The following is a 27,067-nucleotide window of genomic DNA, read 5'->3' on the forward strand; positions in this document are numbered from 1 at the left end:
GTGCACACCCTTTTATAATTGGGTATGTGTCTGTGTTCAGAATCAACCAATCATCAAGCTCATGTGAAATAGTACACACCTGTCTTCACCTGAAGTGACTCTGATTAACTCCAAATAAATCTCAGCTGTTCTTGTAGGATTTTTCTGGTTGTATGCAACTACAAGTGCCATCGGCCACAAAGAACTTACAAAGCATCAACGGGATCTCATTGTTGAAAGGTATCGCTCAGGTGAAGGCTACAAATGTTTTTTCCAAGGCATTTGATATACCATGGAACACAGTGAAGACAGTCATCAACAAGTGGAGAAAGTATGGCACAACAGTGGTATTATCAAGAACAGGACGTCCCTCCAAAATTGATGAGAAGACAAAGAGAAAACTGGTCAGGGAGGCTGTCAAGAGGCCGACAGCAACATTAAAGGAGCTGCAGCTCTTTCTGGCAAGTACTGGTTGCTCCCTACATGTGACAGCTATCTCCCGTATTCTTCATCTGTCTGGGCTATGGGGCAGGGTGGCAAGGCGCAAGCCTTTTCTGACGAAAAAAAAAAAACATCCAAGCCCGGAAAAACACAATATCCAGTCTCCCAAAACCATGTGGAAAAATGTGTTATGGTCTGATGAGACCAAGATTGAACTTTTTGCCCAAAATTGTAAAAGGTATGTTTGGTGCAAAAACAACACAGCACATCAGCAAAAGAACACCATACCCACGGTGAAGCATGGTGGTGCCAGCATTATACTTTGAGGCTGCTTTTCTTCAGCTGGAACTGGGGCTTTAGTGAAGGTGGAGGGAATCATGAATAGCTCCAAGTATCAGTCAGTTTTGGCACAGAATTTTCTGGTGTCTGCTAGAAAGCTGAAAATGAAGAGATCTTTCACCTTTCAGCATGACAATGATCCAAAGCACACATCCAAATCAACAAAAGAATGGCTTCAGCAAAAAAGATTAATGTTTTGGAATGGTCCAGCCAGAGCCCAGACCTGAATCCTATAGAAAATCTGTGAGGGGACCTGAAGAGGGCCGTACACAGGAGATGCCCTCGCAATTTGACAGATCTGGAACGTTTTTGCAAAGAAGAGTGGGAAAATATTCCCAAGTCAAGATGTGCCAAGCTAATAGACTCTTATCCAAACAGACTGAGAGCTCTAATAAAATCAAAGGTATTAGTTCGGGATGTGCACACTTATGCAGTAAGTTATTCTAAGTTTTTTTATTTGTATTTTTGTTCTCTGAAATGTATCACTTTGGTTTTCAGTGGCATTACATAGGTTGTAATTTTTACATTTAAGGTGTAAAAATTCTGATATGGTTTATCTTTGTTTAATTTTTTACATCACAAAAACCTGCTGTTTTAACAGGGGTGTGTAGACTTTTTATATCCACTGTAAGTGCATCAAGTATCTTGAACTAACGATGAACAATATATTTTTACAGCATTTATTAATCTTTGTTAAATCTGAAGTATGAAGTAAAGTTTTTACATACTTAATTGCATACTTCAGCTTTAATGTTAGATAATGAAAATGCAACTGTTCATTATTAATTAATGTTAGTTTTTTTTAATGTATTACTATATGTTGAAATTAACATTAACCAATATTAAACCTGAAGTATGTAATTTCTGCACCACCAAACGGAACTGCAAAAATAAACATTCTTTTCAAAACAGCTTTCTGAATACACTGCCGTTGGTCAAATAAAGAGATAGTCCCATCCCAGCTCACGCCATTAGCTGAGTCAATGTTATTGTCTATCTTGAGATGGGACACTCAAAACACAGTGTTTACAGTTTTCAAGAAAAGTAACCTATGATTGGCTTACTTATGGCTGTCTTTGCATATTAAGCTTGGATAGAGGTACACAGATGAGCCAAAATATTACGACCACTTACAGGTGAAGCAAATAATGTTGATCATCTCCTAACAAGGCCGCATGTCAAGGTCTGGGTAGATTAGATGGTAAGCGAACAATCAGTTCTCGTAGTCAACATGTTGAATGCAGGAGAAATGGGCAGGAGTAAAGACCTGAGTGACTTTGACAAGGGCCAGATTGTTATGGCCAGATGACTGGGTCAGAGCATCTCTGAAACGGCAAGGCCTGTGGGGTGCTCCCGGTCAGCAGTGGTGAGTGGTCCGAAGAGGGACAAACCACAAACCGGCGACAGAGTGTTGGGTGCCCATGGCTCATCGATGCGCGAGGGCAACGAAGGCAATCTCGTCTGGTCCAAACCGACAGAAGGTCTACTGTAGTACAAGTCACATAAAATTTTAATGATGGTTATGGGAGGAATGTGTCACATCACACCCTGCTGCGTATGGGGCTACGTAGCCACAGACCGATCAGAGTGCCCATGATGACCTCTCGTCCACCGTCGAAAGCGCCTACAATGGGCACTTGAGCATCTGAACTGGACCTTGGAGCAGTGGGAGAATGTCGCCAGGTCCGATGGGTTCTGTTTTCTTTTACATCACGTGGACGATGTGTACGTGTGTGTCGTTAACCTGGGGAAGTGATGGCAACAGGATGCACTGTGGGAAGACAACAAGCCGGTGGAGGGAGTGTGATGCTCTGGGCAATGTTCTGCTGGGAAACCCTGGGTCTGGCCATTCATGTGGACATCAATTTGACATGTGTCACCTACCTAAACATCGTTGCAGACCAGGTACACCCCATCATGGCAATGGTATTCTCTGATGGCAGTGGCCTCTTTCAGCAGAATAATGCACCCTGCCACACTTCACACATTGTTCGGGAATGGTTTGAGGAACATGATGAAGAATTCAAGGTGTTGCCGTGTTCTATTAATTCCCCAGATCTCAATCCGACTGAGCATCTGTGGGATGTGTTGGACCAACAAGTCTGATCCACGGCGGCTCCACCTCACAACTTACAGAACTTGAAGGATCTTCTGCTAATGTCTTGGTGCCAGATACCACAGCACACCTTCAGGGTCCTTGTAGAGTCCATGCTTCGCTGGGTCAGCGCTGTTTTGGCAGCACACGGAGGACCAACAACATATTAGGCATAATGGTCATAATGTTTTGGTGTATTTTAACACCGAAAAAGTTCCATATTTTAGCTTTAATAAATGCTGTAAAAGTATTACAAACTTATGTTGTTAACTAATGTTAACAAATGGAACCTTATTGTAAAGTGTTACCACAGAAGCTTGAAGAAACTATTTTATGACATTATTTAAATAGGGTGACAGCATGAAATTTTACATATAAATGTATGCTAAATATAACCTAATAAATCTAGAAAACACCCTATTCATATAACTGAGCCAAAATATAGTGATAAACATAGTCAATTAACTAAAAATGTTACTTAAAAAAAGAAGGCAATGCCCTCTTAAGGCTGCTCAAGTGAATCAATGAATAATTTATGTGAACTAATTAATTTACATGAACTGTCTGAAAGAACCAATTCACTTAAATGTTATATTTGTTATATTTGTTATACAGTGGCAAGAAAAATAATGTGAACCTTTTGGAATTTCCTGCATTTATTTAAAACCTGGTTTCATCTTCATCTAAGTGACAATAATGAACAAACACAATCTTTTTTTTAACTAATGACACACATTTTACTGTATTGTTCTTGTACTTGTTGAATACATCATTCAAACATTCACAGTGTAGGTTGGAAAAAGTATGTGAACCCGTAGGCTAATGACGTCAACAAAACCTAAAACCTAGTCAGGAGTTGGCAAACATGCTATCCAATTAATGAAACAAGATTGTAGGTGTGGGTTAGAGCTACTTTGACTTATAAAAAGCACTCAAACATTTTGAGTTTGCTACTCACAAGAAGCATCTTTTAACGTGGACCATGCTTGGCAAAATAAAAAGAAGATGTCAGAAGACCTACGATCAAGAATTGTTGCTTTGCATAAAGCTGGAAAGGGTACAAAGTAAACTTGAAGAGCTTAAATATTCATCTGTCACAGTTAGACAAATTGTCTATAAATTGAGATGATTTAGTACTATAGGTACTCTCACTAGAAGTGGCCGTCCAGTCAAGGGGTACTGACTCAAAGGGTACACCGCAGAATGCTCAATGAGGTAAAAAAGAACTCTAGAGTGACAGATAAAGACTTGAAGGAATCATTGGAACTGGTTAACATCTCTGTTCATGAGTATTCTATATGGAAAACAATAAACAGGCAGGGTGTTTATTTAAAAAACATTCTCATACTGTATGTCAGTTTAATGTTCAGAGTCAGATTGTTCAGATTTTGTAATTAGCCATGTAATAAGCGGGAAAATATACAGTCAGTCCAGTATATTATACACAATGTAAAGCCAGTATAGTTGTTCTAAAGTCTGACTGAAAGCCACAGGTGGAATTGAGGAAGTTTAGTGAATAAATGACAGAACAAACGAATGAGTGCAGACAGACAAACAGACAGACACACATGCTCGTCTAATCACTGTTTCATTTGCTGCCATTAGTGTCACGTGATCTGTCCTTCACTGTCATATCCTCTCTGTCTTCATTTCTCTCATTCACCAGTGCAGTATCACTCATTCGCTTTTCCTTTCACAGAGTGACAAGCAGACGTTTAATATAAATGTGCAGTAATGCACGATTGAGTGGGTGAACTGCGATATGACTTTTTAAAAGTTAAAGATAAAGTGACTCAGTTGATTTACTGTTACATTTCAGATCTGTTTAGAGCATAACGAGGGAGCCATAATGCTTTTGTTTTCTATTCGACTTTGAGTGTTTCTATAAGAACACTAATCCAGTCAAACACAGTCGCTGTTGTTGGAGAATTATCCTGCAAACTCAAACATGCATAAACTTGTATATAAGTAAAAGTTGCAGTGTGTAATTTCTGCACCACTAGCAGCACCAAACGGAATTGCAATAACAACTAGGCAAAGTTTGTTAAGATAAACTTTGATGTTGGCTTGACAAAGCGTAGTCTAATACTTAAAATTTGCTTTAAAAAAGTGATATTTGATGGTTATACAGACATTACAGTAAGACAAACAGCCAGCAAGGTAGAAAGGCAGTCAGACGCCCTTACAAAAAATCGAGAGATCTGGCAAACATGCTGCAGACTTGCCGCATATTCGCCACTCAATATTTCTACATGCAAATGAGCTTTGCAGCAAACTCTTCATTTGCCGCATTTCCACTATCAGGACAACTGAGGGCATGTTAGTGTGTGCCAGGGCCAGTTGCGTTCCCACTGTCACTTCCAGAGCTTCATCGTGCCTCCTCAGGGCTTTCTCAGGGCCAATGGCCAATGGCCTTGGGCCAAACAAGGCCAACGGGGGATTGAGGCGGGGTCAATGTCAAAGGCGGAGTTTCGCCAAACTTGCCAGGGTGTGTATCCAGCGCACCGTTGTACAGGTTTGGAAAATTACAAAAATGTCTGGGTACAGTACTTTAAAATCTGTTTAAATGCACAATGGACAAAGTGGTGCCCAAAGAAAGAACGTTCTATGGTTCGAGATCATGGACGGTGTGCTGGGACATCGTCCCGCTGTTAGTGGAGAGACCATTCGGGACACCATGGCAGTTACAGTCGGTGAGTTGTCAACGCTAACTTATCTTGCTGTTTACATTCGATATAAACTCGATATTCTAGATAACTATATAACATGATACCTCAGCTTGAGATTCCCTCTTGCTTGTGAAATGGCCTGGGTGTGTGACATTGGCACCAGGGCGGTGTGTTAAGGATGGGTTTTAGGGCAACACTGCAGGGGTATTGGCCCGATGGTGGGAACACAGATCGATTTTGATCTCGTGGCTCGAGGTCCAAGGCTATTGGCTCCAGTTGGCCAGTTGATGGCCCTGGCTCGCACTGGCCTGATGATGGAAAAGCGGCTATTGTTGCCAAAGGTTTGCTGCAGGTGCACCACTACCGGTGAAGAGTTGCAAACTTCTGGCAAACATTTACGCCGAATCTCAAGCTTATTTGCATGTGAAAATAATGAGAATAAAAGTGTCGTAAAAGTAGTCAATGCGACTTGTGCATCAAATTCCAAGTCAAAATTTAAGTAGTGATTTACTCTCTAATCTGTAAATCAAATGTGTGGCACTATATCCAATGCTACTGTATTCTTTAAAATATGTCCTTTTGTGCTCTGCAGAAGAACTCAGAAGTCAAACAGATTTGCAACAACATGACGGTGAATAAACAATAACAGAATAACTATCCCTTTAAAAGTTGTCAATTACTGACAAGTGCCATTCTCCATCAGACATTTTTGGATCAATTCAAATGTGATCACCTATCCCTCTTGCATTACTGATGGAGTGTTGTGCGAGCATCCTCCGAGACATGGGTTTTGGTCCCATGGAAACCAGGAAGTAATTGCATCAATGGTGAGAGTGATTCAGAGGTTGCATTTTCCCTTTAAAATTACATTTTTATTCTTTTATTGAGTATTTTGACTCGTTTATAAATGCTTAGCTCGCAATAACATTTATGATGTCTTCATGATGGCTGTTGATTTAATGCATTAATTCAGTGCGATTATATAAAATAGTAAGCATCAAAGAAATAATACAATTAATCATACCACAGTAACTATTAGGGCAATTGAAGCGTGAAGTGACACCTCTATGTTTGTGCCAGTCCTATAGTCAGCAGGGGGCAGTAAGCGCAGCTCCAGATGTACAGGCAACAAACTGACAGCTGGACAGAGAAGAGTGCAGGAGCCTCAAACGTGTTTATGTTTCAAACTACAGTAACTTGTGAACAGCGACCCAACCATAGCAAGACAAACCAAACGCACCCGTCTGATGAATGTGTACAGACGGAACATGAGCGTGTCCAGTGAGAGCATATCTCAAGTGTACCTCGGAAAGATTGATGAACTCAATTGCAATATGGATCACTATGGAATGTAGGATAGTGATAGTGACTTATTTTCAATGATATGGATATAAAACAAACAACATACATTGACTTCAAAAGCCACTTTTGTATTGTCTAATCAATGCTTTACTCATCTGCCACAATAATGTTATGTCTTTGAATTATCTGATATATAACTGAATATTATATATATTATATTTACAATTATTTTGATTATTTTTATGGCTGTCAATATTTATATATATTTTTTTATTATTATTATTGAATTAATTAAATGACATGCCGATTAATTAATCGAATGAATCGCAATTAATCACATATATCATTATTTGCTGAGAAAGGCCCCCAAATAAAGATAATTCATATAAATAATGCATAATAATTCAAATATTAATAAATATAATATGCAGGGCCTATAATAAAAATATACGGATTGAAATGCAATTTAAAATAAATAGTATTATTGTGGTAGATGGATAACGTGTTTATTAGACAATACAAAGACTGGCTTAAGAACTCAAATATATTGTTTGTTTTATTCTCATATCATTGAACAAGCCTACATTTACAGCATCGAGTTCGTAAATGTGTCCAGTACTCACAGTATGTGTTCTTACGTTCCGTCTGCGCTATTTTTAATAGTCGCTCTATGTACATGTGCATACCTCTGTGATTTTTAGGACGATGTGTCAAATTAAAAGTAGTGAAAACTTTGAAAGTCACGTCTCAAGATTGCTATATCCTGTTGTGCTTCCTCAGTGAGCGATTCTCATTCTGTGGCTGCGCTGCTTGTGAGGTTTGTTGAGGCGCGCTGCCACCTATTGATGCGGCTCGTAAAAACAGATGTACTTCAAGCTTGAAAAAGTCGGTGATTTCGCATGTTGACATCGCCTCTACGACTGTCTCACGTACGTAATGAACATTGGAAGATCTTTCCTGCCACTTGCGGCTAGTATGGTAGGAAAATCCGTACTTTTATTACAGAATTTACGTACACGTCAGTGGGCATGATTAAACGCGTTATTTGTTATTTAATTATTCGCACTAAATGAATGCATTAAATCGACAGCCCTAATTATTATATATTGAGTTATCTTTATTTTGTGGACTTTTCAGCAAAATGTGTAATGTTAATAATTTGATAAAATGTGTAATCGATTGAAAGCCCTAGTTTCAATCCATTCAGCAGATTTCCCCCCAAAATCAGTGCAGAAAATGTACAAAAGTCCACTGATTCTGTCTGGGCGTGTTTATACAGTCCTTCACTCTGCAAATTAAAGATAAAATATTTTAACATCCAAAATATTAAACCTTGTAAAGAGAACTGCACATAAACCTGGTTTGTGTTGGTGTATGTTTGTGCTTTAAGAAGGAGAGATAGACAGCAGAGGGGTGTGTGTGTGTGTGTGTGTCTGTGTGTGTGTGTGTGTGTGTGTATACACTTGTGTAACTACTGATTGACGGTAGGCCTGTAAATGGTGTTGGGCTGCTGTCATGCTACAGGACGAGTCTGCAATAGTTTTACCATATGTCAGTCAGTCAGACCCGAGACATATTTTATTCATTATACACCTTGATGGTAGACAGCAGTAGCCACATCCCTCTCTCACTCTCTCTCTCTCTCTCCACACACACACACACACACACACACACACACACATACAGAATTCTAGAAAGCCTAATATGTGTGATGAGCAGCAGAATTCGTCCCAACAGAAATAAAAAGAATTAAATCAAAGGAAAGATTGAAAATGAATGTAGAGAAAGAATGAAGTTAGAAATTAAGTGTTGGACGCATTCACATCCTGCAGCGAGACACAGACACGTGAATAATGTGTGAAAAGAGCCGCTCATGGGACAGAGCTTAGCAAATGAAACACACATGTGTGTGTGTGTGTGTGTGTGTGTGTGTGTTGTGTACAGTAATACAGTATGAAGTAAATACAGTGAGTAAATATGTGTGTGCATAATTTGAAAATCATGTGTGTCTGTCTGAGTGAAAAATATTGTGCCTATTATACTTTAAATTCCCTCAAATTGAACTGATTAATCTTTAACAAAATTCAATGACTAAAACGTAGAAAAAAATATATAAATATAAAAAATCTCTCTCTCTCTCTCTCTCTCTCTCTCTCTTTCTCTCTACATATATATATACTGCATATTACAGTTGAAGTCAGAAGTTTACATACACCTTAGCCAAATACATTTAAACTCAGTTTTTCACAATTCCTGACATTTAATCATAGAAATCATTCCCTGTCTTTGGTCAGTTAGGATCACTACTTTATTTTAAGAATGTGAAATGTCAGAATAATAGTAGAGAGAATGATTTATTTCAGCTTTTATTTCTTTCATCACATTCCCAGTGGGTCAGAAGTTTACATACACTTTGTTAGTATTTGGTAGCATTGCCTTTAAATTGTTTAACTTGGGTCAAATGTTTTGAGTATCCTTCCACAAGCTTCTCACAATAAGTTGCTGGAATTTTGGCCCATTCCTCCAGACAGAACTGGTGTAACTGAGTCAGGTTTATAGGCCTCCTTGCTCGCACACGCTTTTTCAGCTCTGCCCACAAATTTTCTATCAGATTGAGGTCAGGACTTTGTGATGGCCACTCCAATACCTTGACTTTGTTGTCCTTAAGCCATTTTGCCACATCTTCAGAGGTATGCTTGGGGTCATTGTCCATTTGGAAGACCTATTTGTGAACGAGCTTTAACTTCCTGGCTGATGTCTTGAGATGTTGCTTCAATATATCCACATCATTTTCCTTCCTCATGATGTCATCTATTTTGTGAAGTGCACCAATCCCTCCTGCAGCAAAGCACCCCCACAACATGATGCTGCCACCCCCATGCTTCACGGTTGGGATGGTGTTCTTCGGCTTGCAAGCCTCACCCTTTTTCCTCCAAACATAACGATGTTCAGCCAAACAGTCCAATTTATGTTTCATCAGACCAGAGGACATTTCTCCAGAAAGTAAGATCTTTGTCCCAATGTGCACTTGCAAACTGTAGTCTGGCTTTTTTATGGCAGTTTTGGAGCAGTGGCTTCTTCCTTGCTGAGCAGTGTTTCAGGTTATGTCGATATAGGACTCGTTTTACTGTAGATATAGATACTTGTCTACCTGTTTCCTCCAGCATCTTCACAAGGTCCTTTGCTGTTGTTCTGGGATTGATTTGCACTTTTCACACTAAACTATGTTCATCTCTAGGAGACAGAATGCGTCTCCTTCCTGAGCGGTATGATGGTTGCATGGTCTCATGGTGTTTATACTTGCGTACTATTGTTTGTACAGATGAACGTGGCACCTTCAGGCATTTGGAAATTGCTGCCAAGGATGAACCAGACTTGTGGAGGTCCACAATTTATTTTTATTTTTTTCTGATGTCTTGGCTGATTTCTTTTGAAATATATATATATATATATATAAAAAAAATAGTATTCAGATAAATAAAATGCATTACATTATTGTGGCAGAGGAGTTAAGCATTGATAAGACATTACAAATATATTGTTTATTTGCATATTATTGAACATAAGTCAATCACTGACCTACAGTTCACAGCAATCCATTCTGCAACTGAATTCATCAATCAGTCGATATTTATTATAAGGGCTTGTTTAAGGATGTACACCTGCGTCCGATGGACACCTTAGGAGCGTCTCACTTTGGTTGCGTCGCGTCATAAACATTCTGTTTTTAGGCCACTGTGTCAAGTTAAATGTAGTTTAATACTTAGAAAAACACGTCTTGAGATCCCTAAATTCAGATTTGCGCTCCATCAAGCTGTGTTTGAATGCAAGAATGCATCCTCGTGTTGTGTTGTCTGCTGAAGGGTTGGTTTGTTCTCTGTATAATATGTGTTGCATATACAGCTGGAGTTTCACTTACTGCCCCCTGGAGAAAACAGGTGATACTTCAAGCTTGAATTGCTCAGGAATCTTCCTTATTACGGTCTGAGACAGGATTAATTGCGTTAATATTTTTAACAGGTTATTTTTTATATAATTAATCGTACTGAATTTACACACTATATTGACATCCATAATATATATTGTAATAAGAATATATATATTATTACTGAAATGCAAAAAAGTTATATTGTATTTCAATTTATGACACGGCTTTCTGTAATACTCAATTCTGACTGGTCATCCGTGCGGTTCAAGATTTCTAAATAACAACTGCACTTCCAGGGATTAAGTGATATTACTTATTTCATGTCCATTTATTCATTTATTTGGCAAGTAGTCTTGTAATAAGCAGGATAATGAGCAGTCAGATTCGCAATTTATACACCAACAGAACTTTGATGCAAACTGGAGGTGGAATTCAGCTGTTTCTGAAGACTCTGTGGTCTCTTTCTACTCACAGAATAACATCATTTTAAGTCAAATTAATATTTCATGTCCTTTGATTTATAAAATTCGGTAGGTAGCCGTGTAATAAGCGGGATACTGTAATGTAAACCCTTTAAAAACTGCTTTTAACTTTCAGCATTTTAACCAACTTTAAATAATCTCGCTTTGTGTCTAGATTCTGATCAGCCTGATGAGGTTTATTTTGCGATAATAACCGGCTGACTGTACATTATCACTTACATATTGTAGAACACTAAATTTGTAGTAAATATTTATACATCATATTGGTATTTGTTGTACTGTGTTTATATTATGCTAAATTTAAATTACAAAAAAATCTTTACATTATTTAAAAGTAATACTGTAAAAAAAGTGTTTTATTGAAAATTAAATAAATAAATAATAAATAAAATTAATTTATTTAAAATAAAAATAATAAGAATGGAATTTTTATTGCATTGCAGTAATGAGTGTTTTTTGGGGAAATGTGGTCAGTTGTCATGGAAATAATGTCACAAAAAATCTAAATTGTTCTTAAATCAGGCTTTACTTTTAAGGACATTTTAAAATAAATTCTTATTTTTTCCTTTTGGTTTTGAATTGAAATGTGTCCTGGACATGCTTTTGTGACATTCACCCATGTATTCAGATCAATACAGGATTTATATGTTTGACAATATCAAACCCAAACATGAGCAATTCATCTAAATCTCACAGACCTCTGAAAGAGAAAGCCATATATATTTTACAGTGAAGTGCCTGAATAAACGGTCAGCACGGTGCTCGCTTTTCTTTTTATTGAAGCTCTCAAACAAAACGAAAGACAGATTCCTTCATTCCGCGTCTCACAGTGAGTGATGAAAGACAAACGTGCTCGTCTTTCCACGTTCCGCTTGAGCGTGTGAAATTTGTTCTGTGCTGATCATACGCGTCTCCCTCAGATCGAGTTCTTTAAAAAATGCGAGAGTTCATTCTGTGGGGTTGCTTCCCACAGAGAGACAGCGTGCGTCCTCAGAAAACCTGTCTCAAATGCTCACACATCCATAGAGAGATGAGCGCACACTAACACGCATGCAAACACACACACACACTCACACTTTAAATTCCCAATTTTACAGTGACTTGTCACAATGTGTCTTGAAAATGAACAGAATGTATTGCTTCTACATCACAGGACTCTGGACAAAGTCTTAAAGTCTCGGTCCATTCTCAAAGCTCATTTGTAAGACAGTGAATGAACGGACACACAAAAAAAAAACAACAGTTCTGTACTAAAATCGAAGTATACTCTACACAAGTATGTAAACACTTTTCTGGTTATGCAAGCTCAATTTCACGCATCGTGCATTCCAAAATGTGTCAAAATGTAACTCATAACGCAAACACAACAAGTACGCACTGCATTCTCAGTGTTGCCACAAGAGGCGCTATACTGCGCATTATTGTAAACAGTCTTGTACGGTCAGATGTGTCGTTCAGGTCAAGCAGCAGTTTGAAGAGAATCTTGCTCAGCAAGTTAGTAAAAGTTAGTTAAACTGTCGACATGTTTACACCACACATTAAAGTATCAGCATTACTATTTGTTTCACTGTAACTGAATGTGTAAATCAGTGACATATAAAGCACACGCATCGTTTTAAGAAGTGTATTTAAAAAGCAGAACCATTATTGTTACATATTGTTTTGTTTTATTTCATAAAAAGGAAATAAATGCATTTTGACAGGAAAAAAGTTTAAATAGAGTCAAACTTCGGTACATTCAAAATCTGCGATTAATCGCGATTAATTCTTTAAAAATCATGCGATTAATCGCAATTAAATATTTAAATCGACTGACAGCACTAGTAAAAAGAAATGCTTTAACAAGTTTTTTGTCTTTTCTTTAATTTATGGGAAATATAAGATTATCATTAACTATACACAAACATTTGGTCCCAATTTAACAAGACTTAATTTAGACAAAATTCACATGAAGAAATTCATTTTATTTAATTTGTAAGTTTATTTTTAGGTTAATCAGACATTTAAACTGTATTTACAAATGTTCTGAAGCTTGGTAAAAGAATTGAAAAAATTATTTGTTTAAAATAAATGTAAAATACACATTTTCTTTTGACCTCCTCAGGTTGATGATCAACATTTTTAAAGGTTAATTATTTCCTTTTTAACTTTTTATTATTTTTTTTATTTTCTCCCCAGTTTGGAATGCCCAATTCCCAATGCGCTCTAAGTCATCGTGGTGGGGTAGTGACTCGCCTCAATCCAGGTGGCGGAGGACGAATCTCAGTTGCCTCCGCGTCTGAGACTGTCAATCTGCGCATCTTATCACGTGACTTGTTGAGTGCGTTACCACGGAGACGTGGCGCGTGTGGAGGCTTCATGCTATTCTCCGCGGCATCCACGCACAACTCACCACACGAGAACCACATTATAGTGACCACAAGGAGGTTACCCCATGTGATTCTACCCTCCCTAGCAACCGGGCCAATTTGGTTGCTTAGGAGACCTGGCTGGAGTCACTCAGATCACCCTGGATTCAAACTCACGACTCCAGGTGTGATAGTCAGTGTCAATACTCACTGAGATACCCAGACCCCCTTTAACTCATAATATAAAATAAATAACTTTAGTTTCAGACCCTGTTTTGTACCCTGTTTGTGAAAAGTTTCTGCTTCAGAACTACACAGATTCTCCATGAAAGTTTGCCTGTAATCTCCCTGTCATCTCCTCTTCCATCTGCCGGCACTGTGAGTGTGGTTTTTCATGGCACTGCCAATACAGGAATTTCTCTAAGTGGGCACAGATTTAGCAGATGTGCACACAGGTACATTCACACTGATTTGCAGAGACAAAGTGAGCAGAAGTCGTTCATTATCAGTTTGAGTTGGCGATCTGTGGTGACACGAACGACAGTGACTGTTAGCGATGCAACGATGTTGAGAAGAGTTCAACTTCATGCAAGTGTACAGTGATGCAATGTAGCGACAACCAACGAGAGTGCAGACAGTAGAGCTTGCGTGATTCGCCGCTCGATACATCTGGTTACTGCAGTAGAGTAAAATCGTCTACAAGCAAAAAATAGTAAGACTTGCCAACTTCCACCAATTTAATTGGCTTGTTTTTACCATTTGACAGCTGCATTTGCACCAAAATACCTTAGAATATGATTTGATGCAGGGCCTTTAACGTTGACAACGCCAAGTTAAAAATGTACAAAAAACAAAAAAATTAAATTACTAAATACAAAAACTCCCACAGCACTTTCCTAAACACCTGTTTGTCATTGTGAAATGCAAAATTTTCCTGATCCATGAGGTCATCACATGCAATTTCTAAAGTTTGATTTTGAAGTCATTTGATTGCACATTTAATCATTTTTAAAATGTTGCGTATTTATGTAGCTAATGAGCATCCCTGAAATCCCTGAAAACACTTAGGTGTCATTTTCAGTTTTGTTCAAAGTGATTAAATTATATATATTTTTAATAACTGTCCAATAAGTGAAATGATAGTATCTGGAGTAAAAAGGCCCATTGTTGCAGGTGCTAAAGACCCCCCATCATAAGTTCAAAATGGGCTCAACTTGACTGATTCAGTCACTATAGATATTAATTTGTTTATAGAATACTTGGGATGTTATGAAATGCCAATTGAAATGAACAGGAAATGGTGCACCATTTTCTGAAGGGGTCATTTGTTACCCAAAAAAGCATCCAAATGTATCTGAATAAGTTGACATAAATGATTTTTCATTTCTGGTTGAACTATTCTTTTAAAAATATAGTTGGCTCTTCATAGGCCACACACAAAAACATCTAAAATTGGCCTTATGTTTAGCCTTTAGATGGACCCACACTCACACACACACACACACACACACACACACACACACACACACACACACACACACACACACACTAGGTATGAGCAGTGTTTCAGCATTCGTCTTGAGGAAGGATATTTTTCATTGTCAGATGAATCCACTGAGGTGGCAGAGGGCGCAGTGTGCTGATATCAGCAACATACCGATAAAGATATCAGACATACACACTCACACACACACACAAATCAAACTCTATAAGCCTCCCACTCCCACAGAACACAGCAGAACATATCAGAAATATGAATAAATGTTAAATAATAACAGAGCTGAAAAAGAGAACTAGTATACAGTGTTGATACACACACACACACACACATACACACATTCCATTCACTGACCGTCTGATGCATACTGCACACTAAAACTAACAAGAGCTGATAAAAACTAACAAGGGCTTGTCACTATACCTACATGTTTGCACAAAGATTTCTCCATGTCTCGTTGTATGTATCGCGGCAGTTTCCTGGTGAAATGAACACTAGAGGCGCTACAACAATAATGACTTTGTCACGTTCACACAAATCATGAGTAAAACTCGTCCTTTTCACCCTGTTCCTCACACGATGCTATCTGATGACATCTAAACACTTTTACTATAGCACATGACTCATTTTAACATTTGCATTACACTGTGGCACATGCAGCTATATGGCTATACGCACTGTGCATACCATGAGCGCTCCGACGGACCTGAGAAACATTTTATCTTAGAATATTTCAGCAATCATGAAGTGTGTCCCGTATTTTCTTGACTGTTTAGAAGAGCTACCAATGCATGATTGCGAATGAATCATTTTTTTGAGTCAGTTCTTTTCAGTGAATTGGCCAAATGGGCTTGTAAAAGGGTCTGAATCGATTCGTGATTCAGTCCAGTTCGTTCAGACCGCACTCTCGCTGAGTCATTTGGAGCGGTTTCTCACACAGTAAAAGAGTATTGGGATATTTACGAAAACAGAACAAACAGCGCTGGATAAAGTGGATATATAAAAGGCTGCCTTATTGATAGGTAACTTTGTTACACTTCAGCAAGTGCTGAATCGTGTGAATAAGGCAACATGTTCACACGGGAAGTCGGCATGCTGTTTCTGAAAGTTCTAGTACCCTAGGATTGGCAACAGTATGCCAACTCACTAACATGCCCTATCTCCCATCGGACATATTTGGAAAGGCTCAACAACAGTTGCATGGGAGACCACAGTTCAATCCCCATTCAAAAGAGGAAGTAATCACATTTGTATAAACAATCACGAGTGTGATGAGGTTGCATTTTTATCTCTGCTAATGGTTAGGGTTCGATTTGGGTTTTGGTTGGGGGGTAGATTAAATAAAATAAGCATTTCTCTACACTGTTTTACACCCTGTTCAGCTGAAAACAATTATTTTTACAACTGGCTTCTGGCGACCTCTCCTGGATATAAATGTATGTCACACTTGTTTATATGCTCTGAAACACATACCGCTTTAGCCTCTGGGGGCAGTGTTTTCAAATTCGGTCAACGTATACTGATTTCGGCTAAAGAAAAATCGGCACACACTTGCCGAATTTTATGTGAGATCGTGCTGAATAAGGGGTTGTTCACACCGAATGTTTTATTGCGTTCGTTCATGCTGTTTTTCAATCTTTTACCATGTAAACATTCGCTAGATGGATGTCTGTTGACCACTGCGTCATGTTTCACTGTGTTTTTTAGCATCTCTCACAAGAGCGCTGCATGTTTAGACGTCGTGTCAAGTTAAAAAGAACTTCAACTGTTAAAAACGTACCTCGAGACATATGTGTTTGTCGTTAACACATTGTCTTGTCGTTGCACTCTGTCTTGCTTTTGTAGTGCGAGAACTTGTTGGTTCTGACCAGTCACTGTCTTTTAGAAATGCTTTAGCCAATAGTTCCATGAATGACACACATACCTGAGAAAATTTTAAAAACGTTTTGGTGTTGTTTTGCAAAAATAGAGCATTGCACTTGTAATGTAAAGGAGCGGGTATGAGTCCTAAAGAGCACGTGAGTCCACACGTGAGCCCTAAGTGTCATAGAAGCAACACAAAACGACGTGATTGTGTTTTTCATCTCATATTTGCTATTTATGACACAATCGGTTAGGTTTAGGTTAAAGGTTTAGGGTAGCGAGATCGGTTTTGTTGATTTAAAACTCAATGCATTAACCTTAAAAACCTTAACTCGCTCTTAGAGCCACACAGTGGACATTTCACCACGGAACTGCCGTGATACGTGCATGTAACAAGGTTAAGGTTGGGAAAGGAGTAGGCGGAAACCGGCTGAACCATCAAAAGAATGTTTAATGAAAATTTAAGACATAAACAAACACACACACAGGGCAGCTGCGTGTGGCTCTCTCTCCCGAACTGCCACATACCGCCGCATTTATCCCTCTCCTCAGCTGATTAGCCCAATTGGGGGCTGGGCCTGCATAGTCACGGCCCGGCCCGGCCCTCCTCCTAGTCACACTTCTCCCTCCTTTGCCTCAGGCCAGGAAACCCCCAGCATGACGTACATACCCCCCCCCACCCCACCCCCAAGATGGAGCGACAGAGAGAGAGGAGAGAGAGAGAGAGAGGAGAGAGAGAAAAAAAACTTGCTCGCCGGTTCCCCAGACATACCGTCACCTGGTCCTCGATCACTCCTCCACCCTCTGGCGGACAACAGCCAACACCCAAAGTAGCAGCCGCGGATGGCGGCCATTCCTCCGTGTCCAGGTGGTCGGCAGCAACTCCTCCATCCCCTGGCGGATGGAATGCCCCTCCGCGTTTTGGCGGCTGGTAGCGAACTCCTCTGCCCCTGGCAGTGGCTCCACCGCTCCAGTTGGCTGGCAGAGAGCCCCTCCTCCCCTCACGGATGGCGGCCATCCGCCAGGGGATGGAGGAGTTGCTGCCGACCACCTGGACACGGAGGAATGGCTGCCATCCGCGGCTGCTATTTTGGGTGGATGGCAGTGGCGAGGACTCCACGACAGCGCATCCCTCCTCCTTCCCGGGTTCCAGCACTAATGTAACAAGGTTAAGGTTGGGAAAGGAGGAAGCGGGAACTGGCTGAACCATCAAAAATTATGTTTAATGAAAACTTATGATATAAACACACACACACACAAACACGGCAGCTGCGTGTGGCTCTCTCCCTCCCGAACTCCTGCATTCTGCCGCATTTATCCCTCTCCTCAAGATTAGCCCAATTGGGAGCCGGGCGTGCGTAGTCACGGCCCGTCCCCACCCTCCTTCTCGTCACAGTGCATTAAATCACATAATGTCATTTTGTAAAAAATGTCAACACAGTCATGTAATTTTCATAAGATCAGGCTGATGTTTTCTCTACAACCATTCTCAGAGAATACTGCATCATTATTTGAATGAATTTCAACATGTTAGTGTGGCATCAACTAGACTGGATAAAACCTGCCCCTATATAGCTCTTAAAAACTAAATAAACAGTGGTTGGTCACTTTACGTGTCAGTCAGGTGGTCTCTTCCTGTCTAAGTGGGCGGTTCTTTGTCAGAATAAGCTGCAATGTATACCAGACTTCTCAAAGTGAGAACAAGTGAACACTAAGTAGTGGACACTACACTTACAGCAATGTCTTCACTCTAGCTTTCTTATCACATGAGTGGGACACATTGACAGATGCTCGCTCATCTTTTGACAAATTGTTTGCACTCTTCATTGTTTGAGGCGAGAAAATCCTGTAGGTAATTGCATACACGAGTCCTTTCGTTTTCTCGTGCTCTTCTTCTCTCAGTGTTAGCTTTGTTCTGTAACCTTTAGCAAACGTTGGACGACAGCAACAAACGACCCGTACGCTGTCCATCTATAACGGCACAGTGGCGTGCTTAGAGACCGAGAGACGATGTCTGTCTTAACCATCTACATGACTGACACAAAAGCATCCTTCTGTTTATACAACACACGAAACATTGGGAATATACATCCAATCACATGTTAGAATGGTGGTAAACAGCTTCCGGTGGCTTTGCTTGCATGTGTACGGCCGTTTGATGCATGGCTCCGGGCAGGCGGCAGATATAATAAAGGCTTATCGTTTGGAGGCAATTTCACAGCAGCACGCACCTAATTGAACAGTCTGTTTCAAGAATTCTATTCTCCCCGACGTGAGCCGCCGGGAACAATCTGAGAAATGACACCTTCCTCGAGTCATTGAGCAGGGCTGCCACGACACATGCACACACACACACACACTTGAGGTAGAAGGGTGTGAGAAGACACACTTATCTTGAAACAGGGAGAGCTGGAGTGAAGCTGTACTGCCGTTTGTAGGACCTACAGAACAAAGATGCATCTCCTGAAGTTCTCCTGAAGGTACTCTAAGGTCAGGGCTCCAGAATAACATATGAGAGTGGTGGCACCGGTGGCAGCAAGTTCTACTGTTGGTGGCACCAGCACCTGATTTGGTAGCACCGGTTTTGTAACACAGAAAGTATACAGAAAATAGAACAATGTAGGCCTAGAGACAAAAAGTTATATAATATAATTACAACAACTCTAGTAATTACTAGGTACTAACCCTTAACCTAATCCTAACCCTAACCTTAATCCATATTAAGTACATGTAGTTATCTTATATTACAAGTGTTGAAAGTACACATACTGTAAAATAAAGTGCAACCGTTAACCCTAAACCTAACCCTACTCCAACCTCAGTAAATGTCAAACTTGTGAGAATTTTGCAGAACACATTGTACAGCAGTTACACAATAAGTACATTGTATTGCATGTATTTTAATGTTAGTACATAATAAAGACACCTAATAGAAAGTGGATCAAAATTTCAATAAAAAACTTTTGTAAAACATTTTTTTTTTCCCAATCAGATTATTGATTTGGGCGTGCAAAAGTGACCCCTAAAAATTGAGAACCACTGATGTAAAGAGTTCCTAAAATGATTTCCCTCTACAGTACCTCTATGAAAACATTTCTCTATTTGTTTTAGTATCCCGACCGGCCTGACAAAGCAACATTGGCATGAGTTTGGGGCAGGACCTTCTTAAACAGGACTGTTTAAAAAAACAGTCATTATTTGTGCAGTTATATTTGGTGGTGCCCTTTAAGTATGAAGAAAGCCAGTATGTCAGTTTTGGTGAATTTTGTGCTTAAAACAAGGAAAATAATCGAGTTTGCTAATGGGGTAAGAAAACTAATGCCTGTGGTGTAGAAATTAAATGTTGAACAAGAGTGTGGTGTTCAGGTGTCCACTCAGATTTGGTGAAAATCACAATCAACACATCAAGTTTGCAAACACATGCATAATATCTTTTTTTAAGTTCTCACTCTCACTTCAGCTTTCTACACCTTTTCCCTTGCACATTATTACTCACATTCACGAGTGAGAAATCTCAGTGTCTCTGTCATCACCCCGTGTTCATCAGCCCTTATTACTGTTGAACTAATTGGAAGATGACTGGCGATTAATCACACACACACACACACGCGGGTGACGGAGTCACCCAGAGACTTAATTGGACCACCGATTGGCTGAGACTAATTGAGCATTGATGAGTCCATGTGTGTGAGAGAGCAACAGTGACACACCAGTCCAATTAAAACACACACACACACACAGCTTTTCTAGTGACTCTGCTTTAATTGCCGGTTGGAGGTTTGAACTGTTTCTTCTTCTGCTTTCTACTAATTGTCCGACTTCCTTTAGTGAGATGCAACATTGTCAGTGAAAAACAAACACTTGCTTATTAAAGAGAAGCTTCTCAGATGCTTGATGCTTTTCTGCAGTTCAAGCGAGCACCATCTCTAGAACATGATGAGAAACTCTTAAAATAATGAAAAACAGAGCTTGTGTTCATCGATCAGGCAGACTCACAACCTACAACAAAGCTGAAACAGCTACACAATGATTCATTTGTTGGTATAGCTATTAATAAGCTAGATGGCTTTATTAACAGAAGTATAATGTGTGTCTTTGTGGATAATGATGTTAGAGCCGTCCAATAATGAGAGCATAATGAAAAATTTAATGAAGCAAAAAATTCAGCGAGGACAACACGGTGCACTCTGGGAAACCCGAAAGCTTAACAAGCCGTCGTCCATCACAGCGCACGGGGCAAAGATTCATGGTGATCTCAGTTGGATTTATACGTCAAGTGTAAACACAATTTTGTACATTTGGACTGCAAAAAAATAAACTTGTTTTCCTGTTAAATTGAGTTTTTTTCTCGGACCCCATTGTCAAACAGGTCTTTCTTGTTAAAAGCATAAATAGTACTAAATTTTGTTAGATTTCTCTGAAAACAAGACAAAATATCTAACATAATTTTGCTTCTCAATTAAACTGATCTTGTTTTAGGATTAGATACTTTTACTGGAAAACAACACAAAAATGTGCAAAAAAAGTAAATTTGTTAACCCTTAAACTTATACATCGGGACCTCATTCCACCCGCTGTACCTCATCCATTTTTGGAGCTGTGCCAACACCTCTTTAGTATTCCTCAATCTATCACTTATAAATAGTGTAACACACACACACACACACACACACACATCTATGTGTAGATTATGTGTTATGTGTATCTTATTTGTAGATTGTGTATTTTATGTGTTATTTGTAGATAATGCGGTATGTGTAGATTGTGTGTATTTTATGTGTAGATTGTGTGTTATGTGTAGATTATGTGTATTTTATGTGGAGATTGTGTGTTATGTGTAGATAATGTGTAGATTGTGTGTATTTAATGTGTAGATTGTGTGTTATGTGTAGATTATGTGTAGATTGTGTGTATTTTATGTGTAGATTGTGTGTATTTTATGTGTAGATTGTGTGTTATGTGTAGATTATGTGTATTTTATGTGCAGATTGTGTGTTATGTGTAGATTATGTGTATTTTATGTGTAGATTGTGTGTTATGTGTACATTATATGTTAGGTGTAGATTGTGTGTTAAGTGTAGATTATGTGTAGATTATGTGTATTTTATGTGTAGATTGTGTGTTATGTGTAGACTGTGTATTTTATGTGCAGATTGTGTGTTATGTGTAGATTATGTGTATTTTATGTACAGATTGTGTGTTATGTGTAGACTGTGTATTTTATGTGTAGATTGTGTTATGTGTAGATTATGTGTTATGTGTAGATTATGTGTATATTATGTGTAGATTATGTGTAGATTATGTGTTATGTGTAGATTATGTGTAGATTATGTGTTATGTGCAGATTGTGTGTTATGTGTAGATTATGTGTATTTTATGTGTAGATTGTGTGTTATGTGTAGATTATGTGTTATGTGTAGATTATGTGTATATTATGTGTAGATTATGTGTAGATTATGTGTTATGTGTATTTTATGTGTAGATTATGTGTTATGTGCAGATTGTGTGTTATGTGTAGATTATGTGTATTTTATGTGTAGATTGTGTGTTATGTGTAGATTATGTGTAGATTGTGTGTATTTTATGTGTAGATTGTGTGTATTTTATGTGTAGATTGTGTGTTATGTGTAGATTGTGTGTTATGTGTAGATTATGTGTAGATTATGTGTATTTTATGTGTAGATTGTGTGTTATGTGTAGACTGTGTGTATTTTATGTGCAGATTGTGTGTTATGTGTAGATTATGTGTATTTTATGTGCAGATTGTGTGTTATGTGTAGATTATGTGTATTTTATGTGCAGATTGTGTTATGTGTAGACTGTGTGTATTTTATGTGTAGACTGTGTGTTATGTGTAGATTATGTGTAGATTATGTGTTATGTGTAGATTATGTGTATATTATGTGTATTTTATGTGTAGATTGTGTGTTATGTGTAGATTATGTGTATATTATGTGTTATGTGTAGATTATGTGTAGATTATGTGTTATGTGTAGATTGTGTATATTATGTGTATTTTATGTGCAGATTGTGTGTTATGTGTAGATTATGTGTAGATTGTGTGTATTTTATGTGCAGATTGTGTGTTATGTGTAGATTATGTGTAGATTGTGTGTATTTTATGTGTAGATTGTGTGTTATGTGTAGATTGTGTGTATTTTATGTGCAGATTGTGTTATGTGTAGATTATGTGTATTTTGTGTGTAGATTATGTGTTATGTGTAGATTATGTGTTATGTGCAGATTGTGTGTTATGTGTAGATTATCTGTATATTATGTGTATTTTATGTGCAGATTGTGTGTTATGTGTAGATTATGTGTAGATTGTGTGTATTTTATGTGTAGATTGTGTGTTATGTGTAGATTGTGTGTATTTTATGTGCAGATTGTGTTATGTGTAGATTATGTGTATTTTGTGTGTAGATTATGTGTTATGTGTAGATTATGTGTTATGTGCAGATTGTGTGTTATGTGTAGATTATATGTATATTATGTGTATTTTATGTGTAGATTGTGTGTTATGTGTAGATTATGTGTAGATTATGTGTTATGTGTAGATTATGTGTAGATTGTGTGTTATGTGTAGATTATGTGTTAGGTGTAGATTGTGTGTTATGTGTAGATTATGTGTTAGGTGTAGATTGTGATATGTGCAGATTGTGTGTTATGTGTAGATTATATGTATATTATGTGTATTTTATGTGTAGATTGTGTGTTATGTGTAGATTGTGTGTTATGTGTAGATTATGTGTAGATTATGTGTTATGTGTAGATTATGTGTAGATTATGTGTTATGTGTAGATTGTGTGTTATGTGTAGATTATGTGTAGATTATGTGTTATGTGTAGATTATGTGTTATGTGCAGATTGTGTGTTATGTGTAGATTATGTGTTAGGTGTAGATTGTGTGTTATGTGTAGATTATGTGTAGATTATGTGTTATGTGTAGATTATATGTATATTATGTGTATTTTATGTGTAGATTGTGTGTTATGTGTAGATTATGTGTAGATTATGTGTTATGTGTAGATTATATGTATATTATGTGTATTTTATGTGTAGATTGTGTGTTATGTGTAGATTGTGTGTTATGTGTAGATTATGTGTAGATTATGTGTAGATTATATGTATATTATGTGTATTTTATGTGTAGATTGTGTGTTATGTGTAGATTATGTGTAGATTATGTGTTATGTGTAGATTATATGTATATTATGTGTATTTTATGTGTAGATTGTGTGTTATGTGTAGATTGTGTGTTATGTGTAGATTATGTGTAGATTATGTGTTATGTGTAGATTGTGTGTTAGGTGTAGATTGTGTGTTAGGTGTAGATTGTGATATGTGCAGATTGTGTGTTATGTGTAGATTATATGTATATTATGTGTATTTTATGTGTAGATTGTGTGTATTGTGTAGATTGTGTGTATTTTATGTGCAGATTGTGTTATGTGTAGATTATGTGTATTTTATGTGTAGATTATGTGTTATGTGTAGATTATGTGTTATGTGTAGATTATGTGTATATTATGTGTATTTTATGTGTAGATTGTGTGTTATGTGTAGATTATGTGTTAGGTGTAGATTGTGTAGATTATGTGTTAGGTGTAGATTGTTTGTTATGTGTAGATTATGTGTTAGGTGTAGATTGTGATATGTGCAGATTGTGTGTTATGTGTAGATTATATGTATATTATGTGTATTTTATGTGTAGATTATGTGTTATGTGTAGATTGTGTGTTATGTGTAGATTATGTGTAGATTATGTGTTATGTGTAGATTATGTGTTAGGTGTAGATTGTGTGTTATGTGTAGATTATGTGTTAGGTGTAGATTGTGTTATGTGCAGATTGTGTGTTATGTGTAGATTATATGTATATTATGTGTATTTTATGTGTAGATTATGTGTTATGTGTAGATTGTGTGTTATGTGTAGATTATGTGTAGATTATGTGTTATGTGTAGATTATGTGTTAGGTGTAGATTGTGTGTTAGGTGTAGATTATGTGTTAGGTGTAGATTGTGTTATGTGCAGATTGTGTGTTATGTGTAGATTATGTGTAGATTATGTGTTATGTGTAGATTATGTGTAGATCATGTGTAGATCATGTGTTATGTGTAGATCATGTGTTATGTGTAGATTGTGTGTTATGTGTAGATTATGTGTTATGTGTAGATCATGTGTTATGTGCAGATTGTGTGTTATGTGTAGATTATGTGTTAGGTGTAGATTGTGTGTTATGTGTAGATTATGTGTTAGGTGTAGATTGTGTTATGTGTAGATTATGTGTTAGGTGTAGATTGTGTTATGTGTAGATTATGTGTTAGGTGTAGATTGTGTGTTATGTGTAGATTATGTGTTATGTGCAGATTGTGTGGTATGTGTAGATTATGTGTTATGTGTAGATTGTGTGTAGATTATGTGTTATGTGTAGATTGTGTGAGATTATGTGTTATGTGTAGATTATGTGTTATGTGTAGATTATGTGTAGATCATGTGTTATGTGCAGATTGTGTGTTATGTGTAGATTATGTGTTAGGTGTAGATTGTGTGTTATGTGTAGATTGTGTTATGTGTAGATTATGTGTTAGGTGTAGATTGTGTTATTTGTAGATTATGTGTTAGGTGTAGATTGTGTGTTATGTGTAGATTATGTGTTATGTGCAGATTGTGTGTAGATTATGTGTTATGTGTATATTTTGTGTTAAGTGTAGATTATGTGTAGATTATGTGTATTTTATGTGTAGATTGTGTGTTATGTGTAGACTGTGTATTTTATGTGCAGATTGTGTGTTATGTGTAGATTATGTGTATTTTATGTACAGATTGTGTGTTATGTGTAGACTGTGTATTTTATGTGTAGATTGTGTGTTATGTGTAGATTATGTGTAGATTATGTGTTATGTGTAGATTATGTGTATATTATGTGTAGATTATGTGTAGATTATGTGTTATGTGTAGATTATGTGTAGATTATGTGTTATGTGCAGATTGTGTGTTATGTGTAGATTATGTGTATTTTATGTGTAGATTGTGTGTTATGTGTAGATTATGTGTTATGTGTAGATTATGTGTATATTATGTGTAGATTATGTGTAGATTATGTGTTATGTGTATTTTATGTGTAGATTATGTGTTATGTGCAGATTGTGTGTTATGTGTAGATTATGTGTATTTTATGTGTAGATTGTGTGTTATGTGTAGATTATGTGTAGATTGTGTGTATTTTATGTGTAGATTGTGTGTATTTTATGTGTAGATTGTGTGTTATGTGTAGATTGTGTGTTATGTGTAGATTATGTGTAGATTATGTGTATTTTATGTGTAGATTGTGTGTTATGTGTAGACTGTGTGTATTTTATGTGCAGATTGTGTGTTATGTGTAGATTATGTGTATTTTATGTGCAGATTGTGTGTTATGTGTAGATTATGTGTATTTTATGTGCAGATTGTGTTATGTGTAGACTGTGTGTATTTTATGTGTAGACTGTGTGTTATGTGTAGATTATGTGTAGATTATGTGTTATGTGTAGATTATGTGTATATTATGTGTATTTTATGTGTAGATTGTGTGTTATGTGTAGATTATGTGTATATTATGTGTTATGTGTAGATTATGTGTAGATTATGTGTTATGTGTAGATTGTGTATATTATGTGTATTTTATGTGCAGATTGTGTGTTATGTGTAGATTATGTGTAGATTGTGTGTATTTGTGATGTGTGTAGAGTTGTGTGTTATGTGTAGATTGTGTGTATTTTATGTGCAGATTGTGTTATGTGTAGATTATGTGTATTTTGTGTGTAGATTATGTGTTATGTGTAGATTATGTGTTATGTGCAGATTGTGTGTTATGTGTAGATTATCTGTATATTATGTGTATTTTATGTGCAGATTGTGTGTTATGTGTAGATTATGTGTAGATTGTGTGTATTTTATGTGTAGATTGTGTGTTATGTGTAGATTGTGTGTATTTTATGTGCAGATTGTGTTATGTGTAGATTATGTGTATTTTGTGTGTAGATTATGTGTTATGTGTAGATTATGTGTTATGTGCAGATTGTGTGTTATGTGTAGATTATATGTATATTATGTGTATTTTATGTGTAGATTGTGTGTTAT

Source organism: Myxocyprinus asiaticus, chromosome 9 (assembly GCF_019703515.2).
Source record: "Myxocyprinus asiaticus isolate MX2 ecotype Aquarium Trade chromosome 9, UBuf_Myxa_2, whole genome shotgun sequence".
NCBI classification, from domain to species: domain Eukaryota; kingdom Metazoa; phylum Chordata; class Actinopteri; order Cypriniformes; family Catostomidae; genus Myxocyprinus; species Myxocyprinus asiaticus.